Raw genomic sequence first — 10,974 nt, forward strand, 5'->3', positions numbered from 1 at the left:
GCCCCAACCCTGGACATTTTCAAAAAAGCCCTCAAAACGCACCTTTTTACCAAGGCTTTCCCCACTGTATAGTTAGTTTAATAGGTTTATTTGTCCGCTACTTCCCCCCCCACCCCCTTAACCTGTCTGCCTTTTTTCCCCTACTCCCCCCCCCCCCTACCCGACTTGTAAAGCGACCTTGGGTTTCCTGAAAGGCGCTATAAAAATATTATATATAATTATTATTATTATTATTATTTAGTTTGTTAAAGTTTCAGCTATTCTGTTTACAGTTCTGTCATCAGATTATTTAATACGATTTGTTAAAACACTGTTGTTTCTTTTGATGTGAAATATTATTTATTTAATTTGAATAAAAAGCAATGTTAGTTTTGTTCACAATTTAAGTTATTTCAATAATATATGTATTTTTGAATCAAGTATTAATCTTTATTGTCTTCATTGCTAGTTTCCACATGCCTAAAACAACCTCAAGCTAAATCTAAAAGTTGATGGCTAAATAAGAGCGTTTGAGAAATTGTGCAAGGCATACAGTAATAGTCCGAATAGTCGATTAATCGTTTCATTAATCGATAGATTAATCGATTATCAAATTAGTCGTTTGTTGCAGCCCTACATTGAACACAACTTTTGATCAGAACAACAGCTAAGACGTTTTGGCTCCGTAAAGCACATTTCTTTGTTTTCTTTGTTGTCGTTTGGCCGCAAGTTCTGATCACTCAGTGATGATACTTATATGTCTGGAATCTGTGGAATCTCAGCTTGCTAATTGATATCTTTTTTGTGCAGATCCGATAAGTAATAAGGGTATTTTACCTTGAGTTCTGTGCTAAGTGCGTTAGCATTTTTTCGCTCAGGGCTAATTCAGAGCCTTTGTTATTACCCTTTTGTTTTGTTTAGCTAAAAAAGGTTAATATTAAGGTTATATTGCCCCCGCCCGCGTGCCGTGGGGTTTAACTGGTTAAATAACTACTGACATTTTAATAAATATTGCAAAAAAGGGCTCCAAAAAAGGCATATATAACCTGGCCGGCTTAACCAGTGTGTAATTCTTCAAGCACCACAAGATTCCGAGTTTATAAAGTACAATTCTGGGCCATTGATTGTGTCATTTCTCCAAACACATACACTAAAAATGCCTGTTTTGAAGCCTTAAAATGGTGCAGGAAAAGGACTTTACATTGTATTATACTTAAAGACAGGGCTATTCAGTTAAGAGAAGAGAAAAAGGAAAGCAAATTGTTATAATGGGTGATGTAACATTAATCAAATCAAGTTCTCATTCATAACACTCCGTTCGATGTCTCACTATGGGATGCGCCTCATCGCGGAGCAAACAGAAGCATCAATCTCATTACGCCAATCCTGATTGGCTGGTGATCTTGACGTCAGCGTCAGGGAATTCACCCCCTATAAGTAGCTTGCGCCACGACGCATGCGTCATTCAAACACCTCTTCTCGCTTCAGAGCACATCTCTATAGTAGCCGGACAAGCTTAACGGTCCACAGACTGAACCCAAATATCCATTTCGGTCGACGGGCGCTCGCCGGCTACTCCTTCTGCTTTGCAGGAAGACGGTAATACTAACACCAGTTAGTATTGAAATCGACCTCGCCCTTCTCTTCCCCGGAAAGTAAGGTAGGTCTGATTTTTTCAAGCTAGCAACACACCTGTTGCTAGCTCGCTCCCTCACTATCGACACCACGGTAGCGAGGATGTTTTTTCTTTTCTCTTCCCCACGGAGGAGGAAAGGATTAAAGGAGCATACTGTCACACCAGTCAGTATTCTCCGGGAATAAAAGACCCACACCGTCCTTTTCTCCGGATTAAGGACAGGGTGGTAACACCTTTTTTCTCCCAACTTACCAGTTGAGAGCGGGTCCTCTCCACGCCACGAGGCGAACAAGATGGACGCCTCTCTCCCTCACACCAGAGGAGTCAGGGACTCGGTGGCTCGACTCGGTGGCTCGACTCTGCGGCTGCGGGTTGAAGATCTCGGGCACAGACACACACCAGGTCTGCTCGTCCTGCCTCGGGTTGGAACACGCCCGAGGCGCTATCGACAACCCCGGCTCGTGCGGACATTGTGTCCGCTTCACCGTGAAGAGCCTCCGCCGATGGCTAGCACGCCAAGCTAGCCTGTCGGAGAAGGACCCCCCCATGTCCACTGACCTGCCAGCCGGCAGTCAAGACGCGGGGGTGTCCGCCGCAGAGAGTGAATCCCTCTCCGTGTCGGTCTGGGGCTCATTATCTGCGATGGCTGCAGAACCGGAATCCCGCGCCCTGGCAGGCCCCACGGGACCCCACGCTTTACTGAGCTGGGGCTCCCGGTTAGACCTCACCATGGTCTCACCCGCGGAGGATGTCCTCGAGCTGGACTACGATGAGGATGAAGAGGACGCCTTGGTGTTCCTCCTGTCCGAGTCGGATGAACATGAAGAGGACATCCTCATGTCATCGGCTCAGGCTGCAAAGCCTGGAGCGAGGGCTGCTCTCCCGGGCGATAGCACACCAGCTTCGCCCTGTCTGAGCATGGACCTGCAGGCCGTGTGTAAATGCGCCGCGGCCAGACTCGACATCCCGTGGCCTGAAATCGCCAAGGAGACCTCCAGGTCCCTCTACGAAGGGAAACCTTTTCCCCAAGCAGCGCGGACGAAGAGGCAACTTCTTCCGGTCTTCCCGGAGATGTTGGATGAGGTGTTGGTCTCGTGGAGACCGGCCCTTCAGCAACAAGGTCCCAATCCGGGGTGCCTCCTCCCTAGACTGTGACGGAATGGAGAAGCTCGGCCTGCTCCGCATACCGCCCATGGAACCGCTGGTAGCGGCCCACCTCCTACCGAGGATGGGCCCGTCACCAAGCAGGAACCCCACGCTGCCAGCAAAGTCGCAGCGTTGTCCGCCAGGGCCCTGAATGTGTCCTCGCTGCTAACCGCTTACCAAGCGGAGCTCTGCGAGGACCTGTCGGGTAACACGGGGGCAGCCACTCTGGACGAGATGGCAGCGGTCACGGACATTTGTCTCCGTGTCCAACGCTGCGCCGTCCAGGCCGGCAATGGAGATCATGGTGGTGCAGGAAAGAGCGAGATGGCTCAACCTCACCAACCTCCCAGACCGGGAAAAGGAGGATGTGCTGGATATGCCCATCGTTCCCGAGGGGATTTTCGGCTCCGCTCTCGCCTCCATGCAAAGGAGGTGTGAGTCGAAAAAGAAGGAGGGCGAGGCACTCCACCTCTGCCTCCCTCGAAGGGTCCAGCCGCTGCCTTCGCAGCAGCAGTCCTTCGCAGCAGCAGTCCTTCGCCCAAGCTGCCTCTAACCCTGCTCGGTTTAAAACACAGAGGACGCAGAGGTCGCAGCCCGCCCCGAGTCCCCAGCCCAGGCTGGAGACGAGGGCGAGCTGGCCTAGAAATTCTCCGGTTCGGAACAGAATTCGGCCAATACTTGATTTGAGGGCTCTGAACAAATATCTACAAAGATATAAGTTCAGAATGCTCACTCACACATCTCTGCTGCGGCTCGTGCGACAAGACGACTGGTTCACATCAGTCGACCTGAAAGATGCGTATTTTCACATCCCAGTATATTACCCACACAGGAAATATCTGAGATTCGCATTTCAGGGGATCTGTTATGAATACAGAGTACTCCCATTCGGTCTGTCTCTCAGTCCAAGGGTGTTTATACGATGTACGGAAGCCGCGATAGCCCCGTTAAGACAACAGGGTATTCGCCTGGCGACCTAGCTAGACGACTGGCTGTTTCTCGCACAGTCGGAGCAGGAGGCTGTTACGCAGACAAATGTCCTCGTAAAGCACCTGCTCAACCTGGGTTTCATAATAAACACAGAGAAGAGCATATTGTGCCCAGCACAGACTGTACTCTTCCTGAGTTTACGCCTGAACTCTGTGCCCTTTTCAGCTCGCTTGTCAGCGGAAAGAGTGAAAGCTTTCAGAGCTTGTCTCAATCTTTTCCAGCTGCGCAAACATGTTCTCTTCAGATCATGCCTGCGATTGCTGGGGCTCATGGCGTCAGCCATCCTGGTCGTACGACTGGGACGCTTACACATGAGGGAGTTTCAGCGCTGGGTGGCCGCCCTAAAACTAAAGTGATGGTTACTGTGAAATGCGTAATGGCACTGTGCCACTGGCTGCACCCGACTTTTCTAGTACGAGGTGTGCCTATGGGTGCTTTCACGGAAAGCGGTCACCACGGACGCATGTCTGACAGGTTGGGGAGGTATTTATGAAGGTCGCCCGGTGAGGTGTCTCTGGAGCAGAGACCTCCAGCGGGCGCACATAAATTACCTGGAGCTTTTAGCGGTGTTTCTCACCCTAAAACGCTTTCTGCCTTTCCTCAGGGGACATCATGTCCTCGTGAGGACAGACAATACGACCACAATATCGTATATTAACCGCCAAGGGGGTTTGCGTTCTCTCCAGTTACACACACTGGCACGCAAACTGATCCTATGGAGTGGTAGACGTCTCCTCTCTCTGAGAGCGACGCACGTACCGGGAGTGATGAACCTCGGGTCAGATCGACTGTCCAGAGGTATACCAATTTATGCAGACTGGACTCTACATCCAAGGATTGTGAGCCAGCTGTGGGTGCGTTACGGCAGAGCCGCGGTGGATCTGTTCGCATCGAAAGACAACGCTCAGTGTCAGCTGTTCTTTTCGATGCTAAATGCACCGTTAGGCGTGGATGCACTCGCGCACGATTGGCCTCCGGGCCTTCTGTACGCGTTCCCACCCCTGGCTCTGATACCCCCAACTCTGGCCAGAGTGAGAGAGCAACGCCACACACTTATCCTGATAGCTCCACACTGGCCAGCTATGTACTGGCTAGCGGAGATATATCAGCTGCTGTGCGGGCAGCCATGGCAGCTCCCACTACGCAGGGACATACTGTCCCAAGCGGGGGGGGGGGGGGGGGCGATCTTTCACCCACACCCAGAGCGCTTGGCTCTATGGGCCTGGCCCGTGAGTGGTACAATCTGAATACAGTGTGACATGAAGCTGACCCTGGCAGCTGCCAAGCGAGCCAGTGGCACTCATGCACTATCTGTACAGTCTTCAGGCACTCGGTTCGCCCCAGGGGAAACAGAGTGTGGTTGAAGCCCAACCCTGCCTTTATCTTAAGGCAGTTGGTTCAGGTACCACATTTGACATTGAGGCATACTCCCCGCCACTGTATTCCTCCGGGGAACAGCGGCCGGATTTGCCGTGTCTAGCCCGTGCTTTACGCACATACAGGGACAGATCAAAGGTGCTTCGTCATAATGACCAACCCCTTGTGTCCTGGGCTAACCCTTATAAGGGCAAGCCTGTTACTAAGCAACGGCTCTCCCACTGGTTTGTGGAAGCAATTGCTTTGGGACCCATACGAGTGAGAGTTCGCAGGCACCCTCGGGTCCGCGAGCTCTTTCGACTCAGGGTCTGGCTGCATCCTGGGCTCTGTCCAGGATGTCTCTCATCCAAGACATTGGTGCAGCGGCGAGCTGGTCCTCGCCGCTCACTTTTGTCCGCCTCTTAACAGGCTGGACGTTCTGCTCCCAGTGTGACTCAAGCAGTGCTGGGCACCTGGTTGAGTCAGAGCTCTACCTGTTAAGTTCTGGGTGGTTTGGTGATTTTCGAGATAAGCTCGTCTGACAATACGGGAGCTACAATTTCCCATAGTGAGACATCGAACGGAGTGTTATGAATGAGAACTATAGGTTACTCACGTAACCCCAAGACTCAGAGTAACATGAAGTGAGATGTCTCACCAGACGGCCCTCCTTGCTATGGTGAAGCGAGAAGAGGTGCTTATATTGAATGACGCATGCGTTGTGGCGCAAGCTACTTATAGGGGGTGAATTCCCTGACGCTGACGTCAAGATCACCAGCCAATCAGGATTGGCGTAATGAGATTGATGCTTCTGTTTGCTCCGCGATGAGGCACTTCCCATAGTGAGACATCTCACTTCATGTTACTCTGAAGACTGGGGTTACGTAAGTAACCTATAGTTTTATTTATATAGCACATTTATAAACGATTTTTGGTCAAGCCAAAGTGCTGTACATATAATAAAAATAGTCTACAGTAAAGACACTTTACAGCTAATACAACAACACAGATTGTTCAGAATAGCAGTATGAGAAAAACGACACCCTCTATCCTTAGACCCTCACATCGTACAAGGAAAAACTTCCGGAGAAAACCCACAGTTTAAGGGGAACATGGGAGAAACCTCAGGGAGAGCAACAGAGGAGGGATCCCTCTCCCAGGACGGACAGATGTGCAATAGATGCCCGTGTAACTCCAAGAGATAATACATTTACAACATAGACCAAATGTTTGGAAATGCATGTGTCTGTAATAAGAAGATGAATCTATGAAGATGTCAACTACAACAAGATTAATGACAGACATAATATGAGGTCCTTGGCACTGTGTGATCATGGGGCATCACCCTTACAGCATCAGGACAATATCATATGGAGTCAGACACTGGAAGTGTGCTGGAGGCGTTGACTGGGACTAATGGAAGGATGAGGCTGATGAGACTGAAGAATCTGTGACGAACTAGCGGCTGAGAAATAATCAACCTGATCTCACCAGAATGCGTGACTCCACCACGACTCCTTAACACCGCATTGCATTCTGCTACATTTACGTGTCTGCACTACGCAAACAACCCAATGTAAAGTGAATGAGGCTCTTTTGTCGTGGTGCACACACGCATTTCTACAACGTCCCGCAGTGAGCTTTTATTCTATAAAACGTTTTTTAAATCTACTTTATAGCTTGTAGTAACTCACGGGAGGCTTCTTTTATTTTATTTGTATTCATAATAATTTTTATTTTTCGTCAGAATGTAAAAATTACATTAGTTACGAATTTTTGTTCTCAAAAAACAGTGCATTGTGTGTAATGCAACTGTGATTTTTATTAAATTAGTTAGTTTTTAAGGAAGGCCAGAGCTTCAGCTGTGTCCAATAGATTGTTCCCTTTAGTTAACGTTATTTAAAAGATAATGATCATGTCCCCTTTATTGTATTACGAGCGTCCATTCCCATTGGATAACGGAGAATTGTACACCCGGAAGTAAGTATATTCTCCTTACTGTCGATTGATTTTAGTGATATCTGAACTACTCATCAACTCAAACACACCAGATTATCCTTGTTAATTACACAACATTGATTGGTTTAAATTGTGTACAATGCTTTTGTATTTTTCCCCTTCGATTTGGAGAAACGAATATTTTTTCGGAGTTTTTGGATGGCAGAAGACACTACACTACCCAGAATCCTCAGCTATCGTTTGGGACTACACCATGTGCTTAGCTTGACAAACCCCGTGATCAGTCCTCAAGCTTTGTGATTGGTTGACCTCCAACTGCATTCCATATAAAAAAAACGTTTCGTAAAAGATAAAATCATACTTTATTCAGCAGTGCTTGCTTTACTCTTTGAAAGTCATCACATGAATGCATTGTAATAAATGGTTTGGCTGCATTAAATATCACACATCTATCGTAGTTCTTTATTTATCTACGGAGATCGGGCATCAGAATAGACCGGAAACTATTCTTTTACTGTTCTGTTTTAATTTCAAAATAAAGTTAGTAGTAATAATCTGTTTTGATATTATTGTTTTTTATTAACTACTAGACCTCTGGGTCATGTTAAGACCATCTTTTCTGTGTTGCTGTGGGTTTTTTCGATCGCTTTTGTGTTACAAATATCAAAACAATAACTAAATATATCCGTCATAAACTAAACCAAAAACAGCAGTATATTTTATTTTGTTAACACCGTAAACTTGACAGCTTTTTAACCCGCACCTCCTACTGGTTAAAGCACGTTATTACACGTTTAGAGTAATGCAATGCAGGTAGATTGTGTTGCTTTTTAATGACTGTTTAAAATGCCTTTTTCTTAATGTCTTTCATTTTTGTAAAGCACTTTTGAATGTGTTATATTTGATGAAAACATTTAAATATTAAGAGTACATACAAACTAGTGAGAAAGTAGAAGGTCAATGATATAAATATAGAATAGAAAATATCAAGAAGATACTGTAAATAATATCTACAATAAAACAGTGTAGTGCCTGATAGGAGGATGTGCAAAACAGACAAACTAATAAGGCTTTATTTAAACATTAAAGAATACTTTAGGCTAAGGTCTTCTTTTAAATAAGAAAAAAGCTTTGGGGGTATCTATCTACAGATTAAGCCTGACAAAGTACTTAACATCTAATATATTGCATGGTTTGTTTTGGAACTTGACAATCAACTTTCCTGCAATGTTAACTATGTTGAAGCACTTATTTTAACCGATATTATACATATTTATTATACTCTTATAAGATGTTAGATAGAATAAGAAATGTGCAGAATATGACAGTTTAATGGTGGAGGTATACACATATTGATAGATGTCTTGTAATGCACTGTTGAGGAACCTGTGACCCAAGTTTTGCATTCATTGCATAACTACACCGTAGTTGTGTGTATGATAATTATGTCAATAAACCTTAGAAAATCTTGAAATCTTGAAAGGGATGTGCAAAATATCAATTATATACAGTCTTTAATGAACGATTAGAGAATAACGAGTAATGAATATGCTTTATACGGATCTGCAGATAAATGTTTAGTCTTCTCAAGCACCAACTATCAAATATCTCTCCTGATTGTTGGCACTTGACAATCACCTTCACTGAATTTTACTCAGGTGTAACTAAAGTCTGATTTAAGGGTTGTTTATATTTCACATCATTAATCCAAATCTGTAAAGTAACTAAAATAAATGTAGTGGAGTAAAAACACCACATTAACCTTAAAGAAAGCCCTCAGGATTATAAAAGACCCCCATCACCCCAGCCACAAACTGTACCGCAGCATCCGGACTAAAACCACCAGACTCAGGGACAGCTTCATCCCCCAGGCCATAAGACTATTAAACACCTGAACTTAGAAACAACATCCATAACATTCATCTGGCTGCTACTTAGAAATTAGTTATCTAATATATCATATTCACAATGTAGTGACTGCTTTTTTGTCTTTTGTTTTCTTAGTTATGTTCTCTTTTATATGTGTGTGTTATGTGTTATGTGTAACGTTGCTGCCTTCTTGGCCAGGTCAGCATTGAAAATGAGATTGTATCTCAATGCTTTTATCTTGTTAAATAAAAGTTAAATAAAAATAAAAAAGGATTCCAATCACTTATAGACTCTTATTGCACTATTTTTTCTGTGTGTCTGTTTTATTGTGTTGCACTGTTGGAGGACCCTGCGACCTAAGGGGGGGGGGGGGATAGGACACGTTCGATTCCTGTTTTGAATAGTGTGCCGTCGATGGGTTTCATTCCATTTCAAGGTGCTTTTTGACTCCGTGTAAACTTTGCGCACAGCCACTCCAACATCCAATCACAGAGCTTGAGGACTGATCACGGGGTTTGTCAAGCTAAGCACATGGTGTAGTCCCAAACGATAGCTGAGGATTCTGGGTAGTGTAGTGTCTTCTGCCATCCAAAAACTCCGAAAAAATATTCGTTTCTCCAAATCGAAGGGGAAAAATACAAAAGCATTGTACACAATTTAAACCAATCAATGTTGTGTAATTAACAAGGATAATTTGGTGTTTTTGAGTTGATGAGTAGTTCAGATATCACTGTAAAATCAATTGACAGTAAGGAGAATACTTACTTCCGGGTGAAAAATCCTCCGTTATCCAATGGGAATGGACGCTCGTAATACAATAAAGGGGACATGATCATTATCTTTTAAATAACGTTAAAGTTGGGAACAATCTATTTGACACAGCTGAAGTTCTGGCCTTCCTTAAAAACTAACTAATTTAATAAAAATCACAGTTGTATTACACACAATGCACTGTTTTTTGAGAACAAAAATTCGTAACTAATGTAATTTTTACATTCTGACGAAAAATAAAAATTATTATGAATACAAATAAAATAAAAGAAGCCTCCCGTGAGTTACTACAAGCTATAAAGTAGATTTTAAAAACGTTTTATAGAATAAAAGCTCACTGCAGGACGTTGTAGAAATGTGTGTGTGCACCACGACAAAAGAGCCTCATTCACTTTCAGTGTTGTGCTAGTTACTGAAAACCAGTAACTAGTTACCATTACTAGTTCCTTCATTTCAAAAGTAACTCAGTTACTTTACTGATTACTTACACCAAAAAGTAATGCGTTACTGTGAAAAGTAACATTTTAGTTACTTAAAAAAAAGGGCTCCCATTATATTGTTATTGCATTGGAGAATAATACAATCTTTTGATCAACTTGACATGCATTATATGCAATCTGGATAGCATCGATATTAGCTAGCTTTACATTTTTGTATATTCTTTCTCCAGGTAGTTGGAAAAAGTTTTCCGTTTCATATGCCGTGTGCCGCCCGGACATGCTATCATGCTAACTAGCTCCCTGAAAGCGGGTGACTCCACTGTAGCAACAGCCTGCATGTGTTCTACACATAGACTGTATATATAAGGTCACCGGTCCTTCAGCAGGATACTGTAGTGATTCAAAGTTTGATTTTAGAAAACGAGTGCTTTTGTTTTGAATTCACTTCCGTGAGTTTCGCCCCGCCCCTCGCTCCAATGACCATTTGACCATTTAGTAAGGTAAAAAGCAAAAAGCAAAAACGCCTCTCAGACGCTCTTCCGTTTAGGTGTTTAATAAAGAAAAACAATTGGACGGTAGATACACGGATTGGGTGACGAGCATAAGTTTCACTTTCCTTTTTTATTTCAATTCCAACTTTGGTCATGAAGAATATGTTTCTCTGTTGTCCACGTTCATAATGCATAAAGCATCAGAGCACGGTGCAGAGTAGACATACTTGCCAACCCTCCCGATTTTCGCGGGAGACTCCCGATTTCATAGCCCTCTCCCGGTTTCCTCCCGGGGTCATATTTCTCCCGCATTTCTCCCGATTTCTGACTAAATAAG

The sequence above is a fragment of the Pseudochaenichthys georgianus genome, chromosome 17 (genome assembly GCF_902827115.2).
Source record: "Pseudochaenichthys georgianus chromosome 17, fPseGeo1.2, whole genome shotgun sequence".
Classification (NCBI taxonomy): domain Eukaryota; kingdom Metazoa; phylum Chordata; class Actinopteri; order Perciformes; family Channichthyidae; genus Pseudochaenichthys; species Pseudochaenichthys georgianus.